The sequence below is a fragment of the Diorhabda carinulata genome, chromosome 8 (genome assembly GCF_026250575.1).
Source record: "Diorhabda carinulata isolate Delta chromosome 8, icDioCari1.1, whole genome shotgun sequence".
NCBI classification, from domain to species: Eukaryota; Metazoa; Arthropoda; class Insecta; order Coleoptera; family Chrysomelidae; genus Diorhabda; species Diorhabda carinulata.
The window spans coordinates 6409775-6433781 of record NC_079467.1 but is presented as its reverse complement, the minus strand read 5'-3'; the positions used below and the strand labels follow the sequence as shown (position 1 = coordinate 6433781).

At 33.4% G+C, this 24007-nt stretch overlaps 1 protein-coding gene across 1 annotated transcript in view; it reads right to left on the bottom strand.

Annotated features, from left to right (window-relative positions):
- Positions 1-20782, bottom strand: part of LOC130897287 (acyl-CoA-binding protein-like) — a 35112-nt gene extending 14330 nt beyond the window's left edge. Inside the window, exon 1 of the mRNA XM_057806060.1 lies at positions 20543-20782. The gene's annotated coding sequence lies outside the window, so the exon portion shown is untranslated. The remainder of the gene's footprint in view (positions 1-20542) is intronic.
- Positions 20783-24007: the final 3225 nt, after the last annotated feature.

Genomic DNA, 24007 nt, shown 5'->3' with positions numbered 1-24007 from the left:
TATTTGTGAGTTTTGGCAACACTGCGAGAACGAGTTTGTAAAAAACGGCTCGATTTTACACCAGGACAACGCAGCCGCGCGATATCTGTGAAGCAGTATTTGGCTAGTAAGCACACTCCAGTGCTCGAACATCCGCCGTACTCACCAGAATTGGCATCGTGTTTCCGAAGATAAAACCTGCTTTGAAAGGGACCCGATTTGAGTCGATGGAAGCGGTAAAGCAAAAAACGGCGGAGCTCCTAAAGGCACTCACCAAAGAAAATCAATGGAAAAAACGTATGGAAAGGTGTGTGGCGAGGAGAGTATATTGAAGGAGAACATTCGAATGTAGATAATTTTTATACTAAAACCCTTTTTCGTAACCAGTCTGTTTTTCATAATACCTCAGCAGGTATCAAATTGAGTTTTCTTCATGGAGAGCAGCGCTCTCGCGGTGCATGTCGGTTAGAGGTTAGAGGCACTCTCGCATCGCACGATAGTTACGGATGGAACGCTAACGCTCGGTGACACACTTGGAGATTAGGTTAAGTTAGTCAATTTACTTCATGCCTAGATATTTTGAGTCATAACGGCCACGTACAAAATGAATATGTATTACTTTTTTTGTAAAGTTTTTTTTAGCTAAAGTTGGTGTTTGAAACTTTTTATATCTAAAATCAATATTTTTGGAAATATTTAGTTGTTAAAATTGTCTTTGTCTAATCAAAGACAAGCTTTGGCAAACATTTCTGCAAAATTTTCACTCGCAAAAAAAAACTGAGAAATTACCAAATTTTAAAATGTCATATATTATTATAAAGTGTTCAATTGTTCCATATCGACCGATCATATGCTTTTGTTCTCGACATGTTTATCTTGGAAATAAATAGATTTCAGATTTTAAAATTATAAATGCAGAAAACAATGGAAAATATCAATTTCACTAAGAGTATTATAAATTAAGTCTAGTTGTAGATACTATTTGATATAGTCAATTCTGTCTTTGTCAACTTTCTAATTTTTAACTATAAAAATGTTCAACCTCTACTCTTAATAGTAATATTCCAGCCATAATTAATATGCTTAAACGAACAAACTTGCTTTAGAAATAGAATGCTTCAAACCGATTGATTGGCCAAGCTGCTATTACTGACCCCTATCCCCATTCTTCAACTAAGCTATGGGCGAATAACTAGGTTTCTACCATCAATACTTCCGCTAATTGTGGGATAAGAAATGTGTTTTAGAAGCTCAGGGATGTAGTACTACTAACATTGATAGCAAGATGAATGTGGTGTACGGTGACCAATGTATGAATGACTGGCAGCACCGAGGGACAATTTTATAGAAAATTTACCGAAGGTCGAACTGATGATCATGGCAAAAGTGATCAAGGGCGCAATTGCAAGTTTAGTTGACTAGAAGTCATCCGGGTTACTTACAACGGGGGAACAAAGGTTCATGCAAGCACCTGGACCGGAAAAGCACATAAAATTTGTCGAATATATCACAATTATGTAAAATTACAGTTAAAAAGAAAATAGTAATCAACTTTCGAAAATTACTTAACAAGATTCTATAAATTGCCAGCATTGTATGAACCATCTATAAATTAAGAAATTAATTTGGATAAATACAAAGTGGTGAAAAATGTCATAAACAATTAACTTTCGAAGCTGGGGTAGGTTGCTAGTATTTTATTAAATTCATTATCATTTGTATAAATTTGTATAGTGACATTTTATCTACTTTTTAGTGTTTTATTCAATATAATTGATACTAAATATATTTTGCAATTAATATACACTTTCTCTCACATCAATTGTGATTGATGATACATGAGTTTTTCCATGATATCGAGCACACGATAAACATTTCGATATGATCACATATATCTTGTTTGTCCTCTTATCTCGACGTTTCGTTAAGTCTTGAGGCAGAATTTCATGTTTATTTTGCACTTGCCAGGGTTTTATCTAAAATTATTTTCAAATGAGCAGAAATATTAATGAAAAATGATAAAGAATCAAATCAAAAGTCAAATAAAAAGGAATTAGAAATATTATCTTCTGGGTCTGTTTTTTTTTTCGTTTGTTCGTAAAAATAAATTGCTTAGTGGCAGGAAACGGCTCTACACGTTTTATGATCACGCCGTTCCTTCACTACAGTTGCCGATAGTACAGTCCCAGTGCTACGAAGTTGAAGGTAGCAGTGTTACTCACATTTATCACAAAATGAGTGCAGTGTACAGTGAACCCAGTATTAGTGATAGTACAATCATCGTGAGAAAATACTCGTATGTAGAAAATTTGAAAGTCGAACAGAAGTCCATAAGATGGTCAAGGTCGATAAGTGCAAGTTTAGTAGATCAAGCCAAGTGATCCAGGAGACAAGGATGTTTGTGATTAAAGTCTATTTATCGAAGAAAAATAATGGACCAAAATAATTATCAGGGCATGATCATCACGTGAACGTCCCGGACGAAACGGTGTGCGGCATCGTTATTGTTCTATATCAGAGGCACCATAATATACCACAAATAAAAGACCGCTTGGTGGGGGGGGGGGGCTATACCGCATTGCTGCAAAAGCCGCTAGATCAGGTGTAGCACAGGGACGGTATTTGGCATGGAATTATCGTACTGCAATGAGATTGTTCAATTTTGTCTGCTGCGTAATTTTCTTAAACATTGGCATTTATGACACGGATACAGCTGATGAAGTTGTTGACATTAGCTATACTCCGCCAAGAGCTAAAAATATTCATTTTAACGCTGCGAAAAACAAATAATTGTGAATATTTATAAGAATGGAATGCAAAAAAATGATGACAATACTGCTGATGACGTTATTTTTAAAGCGGCAAATATTTCGGGAATGTCTTCTTTAATTGTCTACCGAATGGTACAAAGCTAATCATTCAGTGGCCGGCCCAAAAAAGTATCCATCAAGAAAAATAATTAACAATTCAATTGATCATTTCGACAAGAACGCCATCAGAAGAATTATGTACAATTTTTTCTTTCAATATGAGTTACCTGTGGATAAAATTGAGAATAGTTAACGAAGATAAAGACTTGCCGGATTTTAAAATATCAACATTCTATAATTTATTGAAAGAAATGGGACTTCAATAAAAAAAACGAGGAAGGAACAGTTTATATGAAACATGGGTAAACGCTGGACATGCAAAGGATAAGGTTTGGGTGGACTCTTCCATACAATCCTCAGGACAAGCACTCTTGGATAGATTTTCCACTGGATCAAAAAACCCATCAGGTAGGTAATATTTCAAAAAACTATTTTATTTAGTGTCACCTGTCTGTGTATGTATGTATGTAATCAAATCTAAGTAGTTCATTTTGATTGACATCTACTTATAGTAGATCTCTTCCTATTTGATCAAATGCTATCTCCAAAACTATAAAACATAAATTAATTTCCTTACCTTTATTTATAATTTCTCACTTAATTGTCTAATTCTAAATATCAAGTTATTTTAACTTATTTCATTTTTAAAGCCATATTGTGAGTCCTCTAAAATATCATTCAAATAAAAGCTTGTTTCTAAAGAGATTTTTTTACTCATTGGGTTGACTTGATAATTTCCATATTCATTACAATTCAAGAGAGTTCAATTAATAGCATATTATATGTTTGGTTGTATTCGTGCCTGTTTTATAGGGAAAATTTAATGTTTGGGGAAAGGACAGAGACTAATAATTTGTCACATCGGTAGTGAAGATGGTTTTCTGCCAGATGCTTTATGGGTGTTTGAATCGAGAAAAACCGGAGACTGTCACGAGGAAATGGACGGTTTCGAAAATTATTTTTCGAAAACTCTACCGCAGCTTGAAAAGAATTGTGTTGTCGTATTAGACAATGCTTCATATAACACGAGGAAACTTGAGAAAATTCCAACAATGGCAACTTAATCAGGTATTCAAGAATGGTTTTCTTCTAAAAATATCGATTTTGATGAAACGATGGTTAAGGCAGAACTGTCGATAAGCATGGAAATAAGTATAAGTCAAACATTATTGATGAACCGGCCAAAAAGCAAAATAAACCCATTTTACTATTACTGCCCTACCATTGTGAACTCAATTCCATTGAGTTAATCTGGTTGGATCTGGGCGGAAGCTCAGTGTCATCTCATGGAGAATAAGAAAATGTGTATATTGAGGTAAAAGATGAAGATACTGAAGGTAAACAGTTCATCTTCAGTCTCTGAAGACGATAACTTGGTTATCGAAACGCGCGTCAGACAATGTAATTGTTAATGTTGGTGTAGTTGTGGTGTAAACAGTATATTCAATATGAATATCGCCAACGGTTCCAGAAATTCCAACTTAGTTTTAGTGCAATAATTCTCGATACAAATTTAGATAGTTCGCAGTCAAGTCACGAACAGTTTAGTCTCGGTTAACGGTAATCAATATGCCTTCCAGTAAGATTCGCTACCCCTGATAATACGAGGGTTTGTAGAGGTGACTAAATTGTTAATTATCGTCTTGTTTCTGACGTCATCATCAACATTTTCGTGGCGGGATGAATATAGAGAACATAATTTCGAATATTAATTAAACATTGTTTTCTGTATGGAAAAAAAATTGCACAAACTGAGTTTCTCTTCTTTTAGAAGTGGCCGTATTGATACTGCTGACTTATCGAGATCGTTATTTAATGTGCTTACTCCATAAACCGTTAATATAATACGTGCCCATGTACTTACAATATGTGAGGTAGCTAATGAAGAGTAATATCCTTTCTGCGCATGTCGATGTTTGATTGTCATTAGTCAGCTTATTGTGTACTTCGGAGTAGTGTCAAAGACATTTTAAGTTTATTGTAATTTGTAATTCATTTCTAAATAATTTAATCTTAAAGCGTTATCAAAGATTTCCCACTAGAATTTTTGAAGTGGATAAGTCTTCTTGTAACATTAGCACTATACGATTGCGTATTATCCACCTCAGATTAGAGCACGCGTCAGGATCTCACAGTCACAAGAACGCCTTTCTCTTCCCAAAACCACGTAGATGTTGGTCATACTCTTTTTGAAATTTTTTTGTTTTCTGTAAAACGACTAGCCATATACTAGAAGAACATATCTGGTATTGTATGCTTTTTGAATTTCGCAAGGGTAATAACACAACAGTTGCAACCAAAAATATTTGATATGTTTATCCAAGTGCATTCGACTTCTTAAATACCAAAAGTGATTCATTAGACATTAGACAACCACATGCTACGGAGAAAAGTGGAAGCAAATCCATGTCAGCGTGTTGATGAATTCTCAAACACCCTTAATCATCCTTGGTTGACCATCCAAGAACATTTGCAGTAGGTTGGAAAAATAAACAGAGCAGGTATTTGGGTCCTCCATAAGTTAGGCTTATTAAATTTTTTGATCACCTAATCAAAAACATGTTCTATATGATAATAAAATATGCAAAAAGCAGTGACTCCCTGCAAATGAATCATCACGAAGCAAAGCTGGGTTATATTCCAAATATGTATTGGTGTAGTGTGCGCGGTATGGTTCATTTTGAAGTGCAGAAGTATGGATAAACTGTTAATGTAGATTTTTATTATGAAGAATTGAATAGAATGAATCAATCGAAAAGTTACCGTGATGGTCAACAGGAAAGCGTTATTCTACATGACAATTGAAGATCATACCTCAAGACGAACCTTGGAAAAAATTAATGAATTGGAATGGCAGTTACTGCCTAAACCACCATTGCACCCTCGGATCTCCATTTTATTATTATTCAGGCATTGAAAATTTACACACTAGATGGTAAAATGTTGTTGAAACGGAGGTGATTACGTTTTTGCTTAAAAATAAAATCTTAAAAACAATGTTTTCGTTTTAATTTAATGTAGAAAAGCAACGTTACTTTCCGGTCTCCATTTGTAAATATTTCAACAACTTGGGTATGCAATATTTTGCTTGAAAGGTTACGCGTGAAAAACCTATCTGCGAGATACTGGTCAAAAGCTCGTTCAAATTTAAACTTTTTTCCGTTGATATGTCATGACAGATGAAACTTGAGTACAGTTTTATATATCAGAAACCAAAATACAGTGGAAATAATGGACTTTATGCCAGGAGCGTGCTGCTAAGAAAGCTGATTTGCTGACAGGTTTTAATGCCTAATTTAAGAAACAACGAACGTATGTTCATTTTCAAGGGTTTTGTAAAATCAAAAAACGATGATGGTAGAAAGTGAATTCAGACAAATAAAGAGATTATAACAGAGAAAAACGATTATTTTGCTCTCGAAAGATTATTTTTTGGATGGTTTGAAAAAAATGGAAACTTGTTGGGCCAACTGTGTGAAATTTAACGTTCAAAAAATATTTGGGTTAACAGTGAAGTTACTTTTTCATTGAAAAGTCTTTCAAACCACCCTCGTATTACATAAATATATATTATAAGTATTTTTTAATCTGGTTTAACCTTATTGATGTGTTATCTCGTAACTTCTCTGAACGTTGATATCGGTTTCAAAATTCCTTTTTATGATTTCATGAACCAACAATATTGATTAAAATAATTATACCACTATTTTTGTGCTCCTTCCTACCCGAGGGTGTATGATTTAATATTTCAATTTGTGTGTGATTTTGACTTATTCTTTTTTCTTTTTGGCTGACTCAGAGACTCTTGCTATTTTCGCGGATTAATCTTTTTAGTACGTCCAGTACTTGCTTCCTAAACTTATATATTTCACAGTAATTATTACATATTCTAATCATGTCTAGACCAAAAAGCGAAACGAACGAGAAATACCAGTACATTGGCCTTAAAATTGATTTGTATTCTTATCTTGTAAGCAGTTTGTCAATGTTAAACTATTGCTAATAACTAGTTACACTAAAATATTCGCCAAATAAAAGCAAAAAACTGAATAAGATAAGAGTAACAAATTATATGGGGTGGGCATATAGAACACAATCCACTCCAATATTTGGCAATAGTCATTATACAACTGCATAAAAAACCGGACACTTTATATTTTTCTCATTAAAAGCTAATTTTCAGTAATGTGTTTGTTTTGTTTGGGTATTCTAGTTACTACAGAGAATGTAGGGTCTAAGTCGATTAAACTAATTCCTTCAGGATTAATAGATTTACCTGTCGGACCTATTCTAATCTGTATGTAGTTTTTCGCACATTTAAACATCTTCAATTTATTAACCAAGCCTTTTCTGTGATTAATAGCCCTTATTTTGGTCCCGAATAATGGTTCTTTCAAATGTTGACATAACCCGTGCCGATGCCTCGTCCAGAGAAGAAGAAGTACAGACACAGTGCGACGGAGACTCAGACGATCGAGACAGAGTGTGGAGACGACCAGGGAAACGATTTGCTCATTGTACCATTTGTGAATCACGGCCTTTTGAAATGTACATCGAGTAAGTCCTCCTAGAGGCTGTGATCGCATTTGCTCCATTTATTAGTGATCAATTCATATTAATGTAGGATAAAGCTCGTCCACATACCGCCAGAATTGTTACCGAATACTTGGAAAAAGTGAGAATCACAGTTCTGGATTGGCCTGTACGATCTCCCGATATGAATTCCATAGAGCTTTTGTAGGATAATTTAGGGAGGACTGTTAGATATCGTCATCCTTCTCCTATTGACTTAAATCAGCTTCAAATTACTCTTCGAGAAGAATGGGATACTATGGTCGGTGGAGTACGTCTAAAATTTAATTTCTTCGATGCCTGACAGGGTTAGAGCCTTCGCCGTAGCAAAGGGGGTGATACCCGCTATTAGAATTACATATATTGTTAGAAAACCTATTAAAAAACTAAGACTAACGTGTTAATTTATCATTTTTTCTTCATTTTGTATTTTTTTGTAAATAATCAATAAAAATTATTCACTTTTGGAAGATTTTGTTTAAATAACCTATGAATTAGCCAATTCTACAATAAATTAAAAAGTTTAAAATATTTAACAAAATTATAAGACCAAATCTAAGTGTCCGGATTTTTTGCTGTTGAGTTTATTTTGACGAAACATATTTTCACCATACAGATATCTAAAATATTGATAATCATTAATTAAATACCCTGTAGATCTAAAGGTCTTAAAGAAATGTAGATACTATCAATTCTAAAAAGAATATAATATATATAATTATATTTGTGGGTCAAGTCGGTTAACGGAAGAGATGTTTTCACCAAGGAATGTGTAGTTTCAACGTAATAAACGAAAACATAAAAAATAATTACAAATTCGCTTGACCTCGATTTCTTCTTCACAAAAATCATGGTTTGCTGAACATAATACAGATTTTTTCCTAGACTGAAATTAAAAAGATAATTGGTTTCATATTCATGGCACGATAATTATGAGTTCAGTATATTCAAGTCCCGAGCCTAACCATAAAACATATTTTTATTTAAAAACTCGTCATTATTCATCACCTACAAGAGTAATGTTTAGTATTCTTCCCTCAAGAAGTAAAATATTGGGTAAAAGTACAAAGCATGAACGATTCTTGCCCCACGTATTACATCCAGTAAATAAAGCAGTTATGGATTAGCACTTCGTCACTTTTAATTCACCTCGCAGCCGTTCATTAAACATTACCGGAATATATGGAATAGTCGAGTTATATAGATCGCAGGTACAACATTTTTAAATTTCTCACCTTTTAGGGAAGCCTTGTTTTTGATTGCCTCTTAGCGCTATAGAGTGTTATATTTTCAATCCATGAAATTAATTAGTAAATATTGAAAAATAATAATAATAATTAAGTAAAACATTTATCATCTTACATATGTCACAAAGTCACCTAAACTTTCATGTCATTAAAACAGTTTGGCAAGAACACCACCTGTTTCCAAAAAATGTTGAATTATTCACATCATTTTTAGGAGATACATGGAACGATGACAAGAAAAAAGGTTCACAAGCAATTATTCGAGTGAAAAATGGTAAGAGCTCTTGATGGTGTTATAGAAGGTCAACTGTCGTTCCAGCAAGCTGCAGACACGTTTCGAGTGCCCCAAACTACGTTATAGTCTTGTCTTAAGTATATTGGAGGAAAAAAGTATTGTAAATTCTTTATTTGCTGCCAGTTCACACAGCAAGTGCTATGTGAATTCGTTGAATAAGATTTGAACCGAAAGGATGTTTGTATTCCCGTGTTTCAAAATAATCTGCCTGGAAAGGATTGGCATTTAGCTTTTTTGAAAAGAAATCCTGAACTGTCTGGAAACATAACGCTCAAGGGCACAAGTAAAAATAAAAAAATTGTGGAGTATTTTGAGAATTTCAAAACAAGTTTTAAAGGTGTGTCTCCAAAAAAACATAATAAATTTCAATGAAACTAAAACATATGTCAGCTATTAGATGTCTCTTCATTTGAACCATTAAAAGAAGCATGTACAAGAAACAAACAAATGCCAAGAAATCACAATTTCCTGGCACGAAAAAAAAAATTATATTTCGCAGATCCAAAACCCAATCCAATAATATAAACAATGAGATAGAAGTTAGCGTATCAGAAGAATTTTTTTAGGAGGACCATTGTGACGATAAGTCTGAATGTGAAGAAGAAGAATACTTAAATACAAAATAGTTTCCTAATAAGAATCATTAACAGTTTAGCAATAATAAAACTGAAAGCTTTAGAAAATGAGATGTTTGTTGTTGTGCCACAATTGTACCAATATAACCAAAATTCTAAAAAAGAAACCATAAAGAAATTTGTCGCTAAAATTGTAGATTGTGAGAAGAGCAATGCCATAATTGTATTATCTACCCAACCGCTTTGCTTAATTTTTTTTTCAATGAAAGGTATTGATGCACAGATCAGCCATCAACCATCGGATTTCATCTAATTTTTACCATTCTCAAGTTATACTCAAATGCGATTTCCCCCTGTACATTACTATCCTCAATATCTCAGGTTCTATTCAAGATAGAGACTTCGTTTTGGTTTAAGACCACTCGCTGAAACACCTTCTTTCTTTTGAGTTTTTGAACACTTAAATCGGTTGAGTTCGAGAGGAGCTAGGCGCGGACATTCAATGTGGATTTATGGATTTTTGTAGGTTTTTGGCAATTTTTCTACATTCAAAGATCTATATCTCAGGTTCCAATATAACTACAGAGTTCATTTTGGTTTAAGAACACTCGTTGAAGCACCCTCTTTCTTTTGAGTTTTTGAACACTTGAATCGGTTGAGTTGGAGAGGAGCTAGGCGCGGACATTCAATGTAGAGTTATGGATTTTTGTAGGTTTTTGGCAATTTTTCTACATTCAAAGATCTATATCTCAGGTTATAATATAACTACAGAGTTCATTTTAGTTTAAGAACACTCGCTGAAGCACCCTCTTTCTTTTGAGTTTTGAACACTTAAATCGGTTGAGTTGGAGAGGAGCTAGGCGCGGACATTCAATGTGGATTTATGGATTTTTGTAGGTTTTTGGCAATTTTTCTACATTCAAAGATCTATATCTCAGGTTCCAATATAACTACAGAGTTCATTTTGGTTTAAGAACACTCGCTGAAGCACCCTCTTTCTTTTGAGTTTTTGAACACTTAAATCGGTTGAGTTGGAGAGGAGCTAGGCGCGGACATTCAATGTAGATTTATGGATTTTTGTAGGTTTTTGGCAATTTTTCTACATTCAAAGATCTATATCTCAGGTTCCAATATAACTACAGAGTTCATTTTGGTTTAAGAACACTCGCTGAAGCACCCTCTTTCTTTTGAGTTTTTGAACACTTAAATCGGTTGAGTTGGAGAGGAGCTAGGCGCGGACATTCAATGTGGATTTATGGATTTTTGTAGGTTTTTGGCAATTTTTCTACATTCAAAGATCTATATCTCAGGTTCCAATATAACTACAGAGTTCATTTTGGTTTAAGAACACTCGCTGAAGCACCCTCTTTCTTTTGAGTTTTTGAACACTTAAATCGGTTGAGTTGGAGAGGAGCTAGGCGCGGACATTCAATGTGGATTTATGGATTTTTGTAGGTTTTTGGCAATTTTTCTACGTTCAAAGATCTATATCTCAGGTTCCAATATAACTACAGAGTTCATTTTGGTTTAAGAACACTCGCTGAAGCACCCTCTTTCTTTTGAGTTTTTGAACACTTGAATCGGTTGAGTTGGAGAGGAGCTAGGCGCGGACATTCAATGTGGATTTATGGATTTTTGTAGGTTTTTGGCAATTTTTCTACATTCAAAGATCTATATCTCAGGTTCCAATATAACTACAGAGTTCATTTTGGTTTAAGAACACTCGCTGAAGCACCCTCTTTCTTTTGAGTTTTTGAACACTTAAATCGGTTGAGTTGGAGAGGAGCTAGGCGCGGACATTCAATGTGGATTTATGGATTTTTGTAGGTTTTTGGCAATTTTTCTACGTTCAAAGATCTATATCTCAGGTTCCAATATAACTACAGAGTTCATTTTGGTTTAAGAACACTCGCTGAAGCACCCTCTTTCTTTTGAGTTTTTGAACACTTAAATCGGTCGAGACAGAGAGGAGCTAGGCGCGGACATTAAATGTGGAGTTATGGATTTTTGTAGGATTTTTGCAATTTTTCTACATTCAAAGATCTATATCTCAGGTTCTAATATAGCTACAGAGTTCGTTCTTTTCTATTATAATGATTTCTGATACTGATTTTGAAGATATTGTTTCAATAAATAAGACTCAAATACAATGTGTTTTGCCTAACCCCATAGAAAGAAGGTGTAAATTTATTTTTGACAGGGAAGTGTTGTAATGTTTTGTTCTTAAGCTTCATTGATTTTCATATTTTTTGTTGTGTTTGAATAGGTATTCTATTTCATTTTTTAGTATCAAATATTTTTTAAATGAAACTATTGTAATTTCCATGGTAAATTAATGTTATTTAAACTGCTTCAAAACCATTGTTTACTACATATTGTAGGACTCTCCTTTGAAGACTGGTTGTCAGGCATATGAACGTTAAACATAAAAGAAACTTTTCCAAAAAGGATCCATTGAGTTGGGATGATATGGAACGGCAGAAAAAAATTTAAAAAAAAATGAAAGGTATTGCATTTACATTTTATAATACATCTGAACAGAATCCCCTGTTAAACTAATACCTGGCATAATTAGAACATTAGCTGTATATTAAATACCCTTGGAGATAATAACAAAAGAGTCAAAAAGGCATTTCTTATATTCCCACTAGACGGTACTTATTACGCATTAGTTTCGTATGTGTGATTCGTTTTTTACAATACAATTTATCATTTAAATTTCAACTGTATATTACAAAAACTTACTAACGTATCACCAAATTAATTATTATTGGCGTTTCGGGTGGTAAAATAAAATATTTTCATTTTCTTTGTGTTTAACAAATCACTTTCCTAATCCGATATACCTTGACTTATGTTTTTAATAATTATTACACTTAAAGTAGGATAGCGATTATATTTGCATAGTTTTGCTTTTCAAACCCTGGAAATCTTTTTGGAGGATATTTATGTTCTCAATATTCGGGAGTGAAAAGATGCGTTGTCCATTTGGCAGAATGTGTGGTAGGAGTTAACCATTTTTTCAAATAATGCCGCGGACATATAATCGTGGGAATCCACACAGGAGTGAGAAATGTTTTTGGAGGACGAAAGTAATGCATTTGGTACAAAACCATCTTTACTATCAGCGTGAAGAATAATTACTCGTTTTCCTCTTGAGCAAGGAGTATTTAAGCCACAATTTTCAGAATTATCAACACAACCATATTTAACAACGTCGTGTGTATCAAACCAAGTTTAGTCCAAATATATTTGATTTTATCGTGGGAATGGATCTTATAAGCACTTCTTTGAAACTTGCCCATCTATATCTTTTTGCAGTCGGAGATCTTTGAATCTTTTTTATAGTCCTTTAAGTAAGAATAGATAAAGTATACTCTACTCTAACTTTTCAATGCATTATCTGTATATATTGCTTTTAAAGGCAATCACCTCTTCATTGTTTCAAATCCATTTCTCCGAAACATTATTTTAATGTCTAGGAAGAGCTGATTATAATCACAAAACATTAGTATCAGGATCTTTACTAAAGGAAAAAACTGAGGAGTTGCTGAAAATTCATAATGTTGAAGCTAGCTTGTAGGAATTACATGGTAAAACCTTTACAAAAATTTGTTGCAAAGTTGCAATCGTAAACAAAGCAGTTTGCAAAAAATGCAAAAGTCAATTGCAGATTTTATTGATGTCTTTCCAACAAAACAGTAACATTTAAAATTGAAAATTTCATGGAGGGAACTACAGCGAAGAACGAAAAGATTCTACTCCTTGCCAATTCTGTGGGTACAACAAATTAAAGCCATTAATGATTAGCAAACCATGAAACCAATAACAAAGCATGGATGATTGGAGAACTTTAGAAAAATGGTTGCCGCATAACGAAAAATTCTGCTCCTCATAAATAACTGCACAACATATGGTGACAAATCTCCATTGAGGGCGAATTTCTTCTAAAAACACAACTACAACTACCGAATCAAGAAGAAACGTTAAATCTTCGAAACATTTTACCGAAAACAAATGATATTTAATAAGGATCGTTCCTTCCATCAAAATCTTAATGTAATGGGGATGGTAGATAAAGCTTGGCGAAAAATAGCATCCAATGCAATGAACACGTAGTTATCCAATACAGATGCATTGTAATGGAAAGTGTTAAAATGCATTCAGAATGGAAATGAACGTGTATTATTTTAGAGGGTCGTCACATGTGATTTTAGAGTAGCCTCAGCGGTATTAATATCGATGATATAAACGAGGATTTAAAGGTACAGTCACAAAATTCTCTTAAGATTATATCAATTAGCGGAAAAAGGAAAATTGGAAGCACTTTTCGATTTTTTATACAGCAATGAAGGATTATATTTTCCTTTTTTTATTTAACATTGAAAATAAAATTGATTTAGAAAATGTGTTTAAAACAAATAAAATACCGATATTCTGAGTAAATCGAATCTCTTTGAGTAAAAATTAAACCAATATAAACTCCTGTAAGTAAAAACCTTGGAAATTAAAAAATATTTAACATGGAATTTATCTTATCGAGGTTTTAATGTATTTTACTTATCAAATGTAAAAATTAATAGTTGAAGAAATTCAGGTACCTGCTAGAAAAATTAATGATTAATTAGGCGTTTGACCCAAGTTTACTAGACTATTGGAGACAAGGAGATAAAACACGATTGGGTTCAAGGATAAATTAAGGGAGATGACTACTTGACTTGTTCAGCTGCAATAGCTACGTAAAACCTGGTTCAGACACGGCTAGTAGTTTAGTAGAATAATGAGTAATTTAATGCTTGCTGGTATATAATAAATATCAGTATATTAGTATAATAGCTTAGTCCAGTCGATAGTTCTATTTTTGAATTTAAGTAGTCCCCTACCACGTGCAGCTAATTACTAAACTGCCACTAAATAAAGCTTGAACGTCCGTGTTAAGTCAAGCGCATTACTTTATACTCGTAATACAAAATACCAAAATATCGCATATCACTAAAGTTAGCAGAGCAATATGAGCAGACATAAAAAACAATGAGCAAAAAATTAAATGCCTTATTACGACAGTAGAATGCTTTCATAAAAATGTCTCCGATGTTCGATGATTAATGAAAAAATTTCCTATTCTTCCAAGGAATTGGCGACTATCACGCCTGTTTTCAGAGAGTAAAAAAGCATCACAAAAAGGCTTTTTGTTTAGCATTGATCGAAAACTTAATTATTTAGAACATAGAAAGGCCATATTTGTCTATATTTTCTCGGTAATGATAGTGTCTTGTTGAGAAAACTGGAAAAAAGTCATTTTTTTTCATGACATCGGCGAAAAAATCAATTTTTTCCGCAGCATTTAATTAGCATTTATCGAGCACTGAATTATTTAGACCCTAACGAGGCCACAAGAGTCTATAATTCCTCGCCAATTATAGTGTTCTGTTTTAAAAACTGAAAAAATGCCATTTTTTTCGTAACGTTCACAAAAAAATCATCTATTCTGCAGCATTCAATTAGAATTAGTCAAGACTTAATTGTTCAGGCCCTCACGAGACCACAGATGTCTATAATTATAATAATGATATAAATAACAGAGTAGTGAGACAGAGAGAGTCATTTCTTTCTTGAAGTCTCCGAAAAATTCATTTGTTCCGCAGCTTTTAATTAGAATAAGTCGAGCATTTAATTATACAGGCCGTAACGAGACCAAACTTGTCTATAATTCTTCGCCAATGATAATGAATGATTTTTTTCTCCACAAAAATCATCTATTATTCAACATTTACTTAGAATTAATCGAACACTTAATTATTCAGGGCCTCACGAGGCCTCTAATTCCGCGGTTCCGCTGATAAAACTCGGAAAAATTGATTTTTTCCGTGATTCCTTCAAAAACTTCATCTATTATACAGAATTCAATAAGAATTAGTCAAGCACTTGATTGTTCAGGCGCTAACGAACCCATACAAGTGTATAATACTGTGGCAATGATGGTGTTCTGTTGATAAAACTGAAGAAAAATCGTTTTTTTCGACGTCTTTTTGTGAAGCTTTTTTACCATCCGAAAACAGACGGGAAAGTCACAACTTTTTCCAAAAAATTTTTTTTCTTCATGGAACAACAGAGCACTTAATTAGAGTTTACTTCAATTATATATTGATTTTGCACATTTAACTTGCGTTGCTCTGCTAACTTTATTCAAAAAGTAGAGAACAGCCAATTTCTCAAAAACTTGGACAGCAGAAGGTTTCGAAATATAGCAGTTAATTTTCTGCTTATCGTTTCTTCTTTCTGCTCATATTCTGTTAACTTTAGCGACATAAATGTCGCACTTAAATGAAGATACAACATTGCATCTATCTCTTTGTAGGAACTGCATCATGAAGGTGAGTCTCTTAGTATGAATTAGAGATTTTGTTTTATTAAACAAATAAACGAAATTTCCGACATCATGAATAAAGTACTCTGAAGGAACTTCTATTTGTAGCTCTTTCAAAATTCAATTTGAAGCTCCCAACGATTCTCTTCTACGGATCCATGTTCTGACCCTCAAGAGCATTGATTTCTCAGAGATTTATTCTTCAAAATTTTTTAAAATAATATTCACAATATTTTTGGAGTTTACTCCTTAAGAATCGATTTGCATATATAAGGGGCCCGGTATGAGAAAAATGTGAGGAGTAAAATCTATCGATGAATGACCTCGTTACGTTTTTGGTGCGCAACTTTCTAATTTGTCAGTGTCGACATACTTATATTGCTGTTTTTATTATAAATATCAATAATTAATATTGTTATTCTAAAGTTTTAATTTTTATCATTGTGTTCCGCTAAAGTGAACTGAAAGTATTTTCAAATAACTATGGCAGAAAGAGGTGTAGATGATATTGCCGGAACGTCTAACAAACACGTGGTTGCAAGGTACGTTATAATTCATGTATTATATATATTTGTATTTATTAAATATTTTAATAATTATCGATGTAGTTCATATAAATATATATTTGAAAACAACACATAAAATTAGATAATCAACCCAATATGAATTATCGAGATTATTGACTATTGTAAAAAGTTTCATGTAAAATATTTCGTCGATTAGTTATAATAAATGTATATGAAATGAATAAATTGAATAAATATATATTTATATATGTATATAATTTTCATTAATTAACAAATTTACCCTTTTATACGGTATCAATCTTTTTTAAGTCAAATAAACTCTTTTTGCGTCTAGTTAGACTATCGAACTTAAGGAGTAAACTCCAGTCGTGCGTCGGAGCTGACACACACAATTTTTATTTATACCTTTATTTAATTCCGTACGACATCTTTGCCAGGAAATTTTGATACCACGCTTACACTGCACCAGTCTGAACAAAAAATGATTAGTGGATAGTGGCTTCTCGATTAAATTACTCGTTACCTGGCTAAATTACTGGCCGTGTTTGGACTAGGCTTAACGTAAAAGATGTAATTTTAAATAACTAGACTCACAGAAAGTCGATTACATCCTAAAAAAGCTAATGGCAAAAAATTAACCCACGACCCTCGCCAAGCGCAACCTCAATTTGCTCATTGTCACGCACTCAATAACAGAGGCTCGTACTATTTTTTAACTGGAAGTTATGGACGCAGAAAATTATGGTTAAGATAGATTTGAACAGCCTTGTATTGGAAAACGAATTGTTTTTGGAATAGATTAGTGGACTGTTTTTTGCGGAATTTCTTTAGAATGAAAATCTCATCGGACCCAACGATACATCCAGGCGGTATTAGAATAATATGTAGTACCATATGCCGATTTTATAGAAGTCTCAAGTTCATCAGGACAACGTCTGACGATATACGGTAGCATCAGTTTTTCAACACCCGAGGTGGAATGAGGAATGGATAAACATCTATGGGACGAGCTTAAGAGAAAGAGAAACACTCCAGGAGCTAAAAGTGGCTATCAAAGAGAGGTGGGAAGGTATACCTTAAAATATCATTAAAAAATAATAGAGTCGATAAAAAAACTGACCAAAGTTTTCTTAACTGAATCATTTTGCTTCATTAAAATGGAGGAATCCTAACAGTAAAAAAATAAGACGTTATGATGTGCTGGGTGATTAGGTGATATTCAGGCGAAGATGAGATTATACCTTGTAATTCACTCACTATTTTTATCACAAATTTAAACAACAATTAAAATATTCACCAATAATAACAACTTTGTTCGCGGTAGAGTTTCTAAACAGGTTCTGTGCTAATAAAGCACATTCGATATCAAGAATTCTTTGTTCATCGAAGACAAACTTCAAATTCTAAACTTGTTCAGAATACATCCAATGTATCCTCGATTTTTAATCCAGCGCATGCGTATTTATAATTACCATTTTTATGATAATTACCACGGGAAAAACATTAAGTGAGTCACAGACTATAGGAATAGCAAAGTTCATAAATCTGGATGAATGCGTGTTCAGAACGTCTTCTGAACAAAACATGCCTTTTTTGAAACGTTTTTTTTTTTATGAGTAGGAATAAAAGTTTTTGTTTATTATACTTAGAATTTTATTTATCACCCTAAACGAATGGCGTATGGGCTGGTATAATTTTACTGCAGGCCTGTGTACTATTGAAGAAAAATGAAAACTATGTTCCATTAAAACCCTCACCTTTTTTTAAAAATTGCTGTATTATTATTATCATGTAGATGAAATTTTTTTCTTAGAAACTGTTCTAAACTGTTTCATATCATTCGATTATTTCCATCACAATTATTACAAGTCCGGGAATAAGTATTAATGACACACCCAAAGCCATGTGTTTGCTTTTTATCATCATCAGGATATTACCTTGAGTTTGATAAAATTTAACCAATAAAAAGGAAACTACATTTATTATCGATTCTATAATTTAAGATAAGAATTGGAACCTGACGTACGAGTTTAGACTATATCGTATGAAAGAACTGTCATGTTTATAAAACGTTTTCTACGAACGAACACAGAAAATATACAGCAGAAACGATCGAGGGGCATTGTTCAACATTTGCTGCTAAAGTACCATAAAAATTTGATTACATCTGTATCAAATCCTCGAATTACAATGGTATTAATTAGACTTAGGTCTCTATCTTTGTGATGGCTTTGTCACTTAGAGATACTAATTGTTTCTTTACCTGATTGAGGCTCAGATATTTATTTATATTAAAAATTATATTTGACAGAATCAACCTGTACAGGAGTTGCTTCAGAATAGTTATTACCTGCTTATCGCATTGGGGAACACAATATTCAGAAGCACAATATTCAATAAAAAAATAGAAGACATGCTCGAGTATTATTGATTCGTTGGTGTCGATCTCGTGAATTACTATATTCTAAATTTTCAAGATATTCTCTTATAGCTTAGCTTCTTGATCTCTTATGGTGGGTCCACATGATACAGACTTGCATAAAATTCTATAGAATTTTGTCTGTGCAAACTAGAGAGTAAAGACAAATGTCGATGCAATCCAAAAGTCGGAATATGCATGTAAGTTTGCGTGTAAGTCTGCCTATTTATCGTAGCTAAGAAAATTAAATTGTATTTTCGAACGAAAATCCGCAACTCTTTGATTCCATTTTTGCGATTGCAATATTTTTAAGACCCACATAACTATTTGATAAATCAATAAATTAATTGAATAAAAGTATTTTCTTTTATTTTTGTCCAAAATTTTATCATCAAATAAAGATCCATATCTCTATGATTTAATGAAATATACATATCCACATAGATTATTGGAATTGGAGTATCTTTCAGCAACTGTGTTTATTATTAGACCCAAATAATTATTTAATAATCAAATTGTAAATTCTATATATAAGATAACCATTTTTTTCCAACATTCTAATATTTTATTGCGTTTAATGCTCAACAAACATTGACCTACTGTCCAAGTACGTAGCCATTAAATGATGTTCAAAACGATTTTTTTATGCTATATACATAGAAAATATTGACAATTCGTGTTACATACATCCATGAAATTCATAAAATTATCGTTCACTATCAGTCAAGTTATTGGTAAAGTTTTATTTGAATATTTAAAATTCATATAAATAAAAATGAGTGATTTTCGAAAATATTCCAAGTAATAATGAAAAGTCTGTACATACATTATATCCAAATGATTGGGTTAAATTTTTTACTTCGACTTCATAGTCTGTACAGATATCTGTACGCACAAAAGTCTGTGTGGTGTTGACCTACCATTAGATAAGTTTGCATTTTCATACTTTTCTTTTCAATTTTCCACAATATCACCTTCTACACCATATTTGAGAATCGTTAATTTTGTTGTATAGTACTCTGTTATAGCTGGAGGGTCTACCGCAGCTGTAACCGTTCCTCTATCATTTAGCTTGATACCGTTTGTTTTGGGTGAGTTATTTTTGCGCCAAAACATCATACAAAATATAATCACGGTACCCCCAAGTCCTGAAGAGGAAAAGAATCCTGGATCAGGGCGATCCAAGCTCAACCAAATGCGTCATAAAAAATTCTTGAACTTATAAAAAGGAAACCTAACGAACATCTCTAAAAACTGCTTCTTAAGTTAAATATTGCGATATAAGTTATGATTATTAATTTATTATTCATAAACATTATTTTACATGTTTTGGAATTGGTATATTCAAATTTAATCAAAAAAAATTTTCATCTCCCAATCCTACCAAAATCAAACTAGCTCATTTTAAGTGTAAAATGTGATGCCGATCCTGCATTCCACGTATTTGATAGGAAAAAATGTGTTTAAAAACTCTTAACGTGAATATAATATTCATCATAATATATATTGATTAACTCAATACCCTTATGTGGTTTTGGAAAACAAATATATCTTTCTAAACCGGTTGCTTAAATACTTAATGCCGGTATAATTCTAGCAATAAATTATTAATAATAATATAAATAACAACTTGTAATGTATGGTAAAATAAGTGAATCTATTATTAGGAATAGTTTATGATGTTTACTTACAAAATTTCAATTATTTCAATGGCAATGAAACGTCGACACAAACTGTTACCCCGCCTAGTTTTATTATCAACACAAACCCTTCTCACGGCTGCTTTCAAACTAAATACAGAATTAAATCGAGTGAACGTGGAACTCTAAAATCACCTCCACCACTAATAGAACAGATCCGGACTCGATCCACGTACACTATTTAATGTTTTTCACTACCCGAGTTTTTTTGCTCCGAAAAATATATTTTTTCTGTGAAATAAAAACGTTTTAATTCTATTGACATGTATCCAATGTCACTTTTTAAGATACTACTTTGCCCCGTTTCTTGTAAAAAATACCAATTCTAAAAAAATGGTATTCCTTTTGTTTGCTATCAACAAATTGAGTGTTTTGAATGTTGAGTACTACTTTTCTATTCCATCATCTACTCTGTCAATTTTTTTATGAGAATATAATGGGATCCAACCAATCCGAATGTCTTTTCTTTGCTGATACAATTTATAGAGCAGTTCCAAAATTTTAAGGGATTGGAAAATGAGAAGGATTTTTTGCATATACATTTAATTGCACTTTTGAAAAAATGATATCATTTGATCTATTGAAATTTGAGATTAATTGAATTAATTGAAATTAATTCCGTATACTTGTTACCTTTCGGATTTGGAAGTATCAGTGAAAAATATTGGACCAGAAATAGTCCATTTTGGACTGAGAGAGTTGATTATTATAATTATATAATTTAGTTTTTTGCCCTATGAAAGACGCGGAAATCTTGCTTTTTTTGGACTCCACCATTACTTTCAATCATCTGAATTAAAGGTGTCTGTAAACTGTTCTAACGTGAAAATGTCGCGAACACTGTAGGTTCGGAATTTGATGGCTTGGTAAAAACTTAAAGTTTGTAAGAAATATTTCACATGGACTGAGAAAAAGCATGGATACCGTTGGATATATCGTAACGTTACTTACACTGTAATGAAGTGAGAGATTATGAAGAGTGAAGTATTAATTCGTCACACTAGCTTTAACAGTCATCGGATCGGTGTCTTTTGACTCTTTTAAGTTGTAGTGAATTACGTCGAGACAGTACGGAAACTAAAGTCGTTTCTTGGACTATATCGTTCAAAACCTCCCTCCAATGAACAGTAAAAATCGTTTTCAATTTTATCCTAAAGGGAGCTCATTCAAGTGGACCCGAACTGCTAGTACTACTCTACTACTCTATCTCTCTCTCTACCCTATTTTGATTTGATAGCCTTGACGTCGAAAATTCGAGAGGTGTAATTCCATTTACATGCCGCTTACTTTATGCAAATTCGTTGATGTCATTTTTCCTAGTATGCGACAAACGAAAATAGATATCAAAAATTGCACCCTGGTTTACGAACTCAATTGTCCAGTCGGTAACTGCTCACATATTCTGGGACAAATCTCGTATATTCAAGTAAGGCACTGCTGCTCTCAGACTTGCGACTTTGCAACCATCTTCACCAGCAACTTCCTGTCTTTGATGTACGTGATCAGAAATTTATGAGCGGTTTAGCGTATTCTGCATCTTTCATCTCGTAAAGCAAGCCCTCATGCCACACTCGATGGAAAGCTTATTTCTAGGAAGATTACTCCTGAGGATTCTTTTCGGTTGAAAGCTTGAATAGTTAGTCTCAAGAATTGCTGTTCGGTACTGTAGTTTCTCCTAAAGCCAAAATGTTCTACTATTATTGCATTAGAGTTCTTGTTTGTTCGTTCAGAATACAGTTTTGCGGAAAAGTGGAATCTCTTTCGGGTTTTTTCAGCATGATGATATCTGCTTGTTTCTATCTCAACAGGAGGTGTTTCGTCCTCAATACACCGCTTATTATGTTCAAAAGATAAGTAACCCCTATTTTTCGGTATAATTTTCAGCGCTCTGTTTCTTGATTTCTTGATTCTCCTCGTCTAGGTATTCTTTGATGTTTTTTGTCTGAGAAATCCATGTCTTCGTTAGGATATTCGTTCAGCGTAAACTGAAGTTCCATTGTGTTTTGAAGCGTTTCTCCCTTTTTTTTTTCGTGTACGCCATTCCATTGCTTACGGGTAATTGCGGCATTAATTTCCTTTCTTCTCTCACGGGTTTTTGCGTGTCTAATTCGTTTATCTTTTCAGTTTTATTAACTAGACTCTTCTGTTTTCTGTCGGGTTTTTGTGTCCTTTGGGCTCTTCTAGCTATTCGATTTTTTTCCTAATCAAATTTTTTAGATCGTCGTTTATATTTTCGAATCTGTCATAAACTAACAAAACATAGAAAACAAAAAAAGTCTTGACAGCGAATACTCTACATGTTTCCGATCGTTACCGCTGAATGAGACCTATGACTTCAGGCTTTCTCATTGCGGTGGGTAGTGTGTCGGTCTTGCAGGTCTTATCGCTTGATAGAATGGGTAATCCTCTATGATCTTTTCCAGGTTTCTTCTTATACTGTACCACGTAGGGGACTTTCAGATCTTCTATGATGTCTTTTTCCATCTGGGAGTACAGCTAACACGTCTTAGTGATGTCAGGCCGTATTTATGCCGATATTATTCTAGTATCGCCATTTGTAGTTTTTTTTGTCGCCTTCCTGCTAAGTAGTCCGTCTGGTGTGGACATCTTGGAGCTCGAAGATGTCCGGAATTTTATTTTGCCAATTGCGCGATCTGATCAGTGTTGCTATGCATTCTCAGTAGCTCAGGCGTTCCTTGCGTTTTTTGCACTGCTGGCGCTGGTGTTTTCTTTGCAGCTAGAGCGTAGCTGTCTACTGATGCCATTGTTGTCGCTATCTATTTTTTTCTGGCCTTTTTAGAATTTTTTGAACACGCCCTGTAGTTGGCCGTGTGCTCTCCTTCGCAGTTATGGCATTTTGGCTTTTATGCATTACTGATAGTGCAGTCCGCCATCCCGTGCTTTCCCGCGCATCTTACGCAGTGCACGTCCATGTTGCACATGATTTGTCTGTGGTGGAAACCTTGACACCTGTAGCATCGTACAGATCCGTCTTGTTTCTTTTTTTTTTACCACACTTACTTTAGTGTGTCATATTAACATCAGTTTTTTGTATGCATGATCTTCTATAGATTCTATAAATATCATGAATATGGGTAGTAGGTAGTAATCTGCAGGTGATGGCTAACTTATAGTGGTGGGTCAGGTAGATAACATTTTATATGGGTCAGTTACCTCTGATTAGTACTATTGTAAACATATATAAAAATGGTGGTTACCGATCATAACATTTTATATCATTTTGAAGCTAATGTCATTAGCTTTAGGATTTTATGAAGAAAACACAATTTCGTGTTCAATTTTTTTGCCAGTGGCTCGTTATTGCAGTGGTGTCGCCGGAGTAGATTTTTATGCTTACGAATGTATAGAGTATACAAATTATTTTCAGCATTTGATTTGTTTTCGTTCATATTGTCTTTTTCATATATTGAACGAATACAATTTTTCAAAAATATG